We start from the raw sequence: 3,520 nt of genomic DNA on the forward strand, positions 1-3,520 counted from the left end.
TTTTTTTTTTTTTTTTTTTTTTTTTTTTTTTTTGCTTGGCATCAAGTTGTAACTGCTGACCACCTGTATGAGCAATGCCATATTCTGGGCTGGGCGTGGTGGCTCACGCCCATATCCCAGCACTTTGGGAGGCTGAGGCAGGCAGATCATGAGGTCAGGAGATCGAGACCATCCTGGCCAACACGGTGAAACCCCATCTCTACTTTAAAAAAATACAAAAAATTAGACGGGTGTGGTGGTGGGTGCCTGTAGTCCCAGCTACTTGGGAGGTTGAGGCAGGAGAATGTGTGAACCTGGGAGGTGGAGCTTGCAGTGAGTGGCGATCATGCCACTGCACTCCAGCCTGGGTGACAGAGCGAGACTCTGTCTCAAAAGAAAAAAAAAACAAAAAAGAAAAGAAAAGCCGTATTCTAAATCTGGAGGCCCAAGAATCTGGATATTCCACATTTTCCACATATTTATGGTGCAGATTAAAGTTGAAAAGCCCTAGTGGAAAGATCTAGTTATTTTGCACAAGAATTATGTTGGAAGTTATTGAATAAACCAAGTGGGTTTTGCGTGTGTGTGTGTGTGTATGTGTGTGCAACCCATTCTGCTTGCATATCTGCAGGTGTGAAAGATATTCTTGATCATTGTAGGTTGGTTTCATATCCTGGGAAAAAGGTACTGTATGAATAAAATATAGCTGAAATAGTGATGTATTCAATGTTTCAGAGTAAATTTTGGTCCACGAGCTGGTGGCTTCTCCTTTTGTTACCTTTAGAAGTTAGTCATAAATGTATTATTTATTGTTTGTGGGACAAAATAGCAATAAAATGCTCCTTTCCATTAAGAATTAGTTTACTGTGGGATTGATTGCTCAAAAAACAAAAAAGAAGATAACAAAATGACACAAAACCAGTTGATGTAAAAACAGCAACAAGCAGACAAAGTACACCTACATAGGGAGCAGAAAGATGATTCGTGAAAATGTATGTATGAATATTTGGGTATGTTTTGCTAAGTACAACTATTTATACTATTTCTCCTAAGGCTTCCACTTTCTAGAAAGGACAGAAACTTTCCGATCTCCAGGAAGCTTGGTTCAGAGTTTTAATCATCCTTATCAAGATATCCTTGGTTCAAAACTACACTAGCTAAACTATCAGTAGTTGGTCATCATCGCTCTCATATGAGATCAATCTTTTTAATAATGTTTAAATGTTCTTAACACTTTGTGGCTCCCCAAATACAAGGATTATAAAAGCATTTAGCATGTTTTGCAACATGTTCCTCTTTTGTTGTTAAATATGCACAAGCAAAGGAAAACAATTAAGACTCATGACTAGAGTTTCTATTTTAAACTTATTTTCCTTCAAAATTTTCCAGATGAAAATATACAATGACAACAGACTTAACTCTCTTTAAGAATTTGTTCTTGCTTCATATTAAAAAGTAGGTTACTTATATAAAGTCAAACAAATTCACCGTTAACCATAGATGTATAGGTTTTGGTTATTTCCAGAGGTAATGTTCTACTACAGTAGATGAAGGTGGAGGAGCTTGGGTGTGTTGCACTTGTGAAGGTTGTGAGTGTATTGGTGCTTCATTGCTGGCACAATTTGTGACAAATTGGCTGAATTAAATAATGCAACTTTATTCTTTTATGTTCTGTAGGTGAGAAGTCTGACAGGAATCTCACTGGACTAAAATCAAGACATCAACAAGCTTATGTTCCTTTCCAGAGGCACTATGTCAAAATCTGTTTTTTTGCCTTGTCCAGCTTCTAGAAGTCTCTTGCACTGCTTGACTCAGGGCTCTATCCTCCATCTCCGAAGACAGCAATGGTGTGATGAATTCTCCTCATGCTGCCATTTCCCTGACTGCCTGCAGCTGGAAAGGTTCTCTGCCTTTGAAGACTTGTGTGATTAAAATGAGCCCACCTGAATAACACAAAATACTCTCCTCATTTCAAGGGTTCATAAGCTCAATTCCATCTGCCAAGTCTCTTTTGCCTACTCAGGCAATATTTTCACAGGTTTGTAGGAGGATTGGCCTGTATACCTCTTTGGATTCTACTATAATGCCTACCACTCGGGTTAGATATTAAGAGGACAAATCATGAATGAACTCCCAGTCACAAATGCTACAAAGAGAATAAAATACCTACGAATACAACTAACAAGGGATGTGAAGGAACTCTTCAAGGAGAACTTCAAACCACTGCTCAAGGAAATAAGAGAGGACAAAAACAAATAGAAAAACATTCCATGCTCATGGATAGGAAGAATCAATATTGTGAAAATGGCCATACTGCCCAAAAAAGTAAGTTACAGATTCAATGCTATCCTCATCAAGCTACCATTGACTTTCTTCACAGAATTAGAAAAAACTACTTTAAATTTCATATGGAACCAAAAAAGAGCCCATATAACCAAGACAATCCTAAGCAAAAAAACAAAGCTGGAGGCATCACGCTACCTGACTTCAAACTATACTACAAGGCTACAGTAACCAAAACAGTAAGGTACTGATATCAAACAGATATATAGACCAATGGAACTGTATAGAGGCCTCACATAAACACCACACGTCTACAACCATCTGATCTTTGACAAACCTAATAAAAACAAGCAATGGGGAAAGGATTCCTTACTTAATAAATGGTGTGGGAAAACTAACTAGCCATATGCAGAAAACTGAAACTGGACCATTTCCTTACACCTTACACAAAAATTAACTCAAGATGGATTAAATACTTAAATGTAAGACCTAAAACCATAAAAACTCTAGAAGAAAACATAGGCAATACCATTCAGGACATAAGCATGGGCAAAGACTTCATGACTAAAACACCAAAAGCAACGGCAACAAAAGCCAAAATTGACAAATGGGATCTAACTAAAGTAAAGAGCTTGTGCACAGCAAAAGAAACTATCATCAGAGTGAACAGGCAGCCTACAGAATGGGAGAACATTTTTGCCATCTATCCATCTGACAAAGGGCTAATATCCAGAATCTACAAAGAACTTAAACAAATTTACAAGAAAACAACCACCCCATCGAAAAGTGGGCAAAATATATGAACAGACACTTCTCAAAAGAAGACATTTATTCAGCCAAAAAACATATGAAAAAAAGCTCATCATCACTGGTCATTAGAGAAATGCAAATCAAAACCACAATGAGATACCATCTCATGCCTGTTAGAATGGCGATCATTAAGAAGTCAGGAAATGGCCAGGCACAGTGACTCATGCCTGTAATCCCAGCAGTTTGGGAGGCCAAGGCGGATGGATCATGAGGTCAGGAGATGGAGACCATCCTGGCTAACACGGTGAAACCCTGTATCTACTAAAAATACAAAAAAATTAGCCAGGGGTGCCAGTGTGCACCTGTAGTCCCAGCTACTCGGGAGGCTGAGGCAGGAGAATGGCGTGAACCCAGGAGGCAGAGCTTGCAGTGAGCTAAGATTGCACCACTGCACTCCAGCATGGGCAACAGAGTGAGACTCTGTCTCAAAAAAAAAAAAGTCAGGAAA

This window comes from Rhinopithecus bieti, unplaced genomic scaffold (genome assembly GCF_001698545.2).
Source record: "Rhinopithecus bieti isolate Rb0 unplaced genomic scaffold, ASM169854v2 scaffold_4967, whole genome shotgun sequence".
Lineage (NCBI taxonomy): Eukaryota > Metazoa > Chordata > Mammalia > Primates > Cercopithecidae > Rhinopithecus > Rhinopithecus bieti.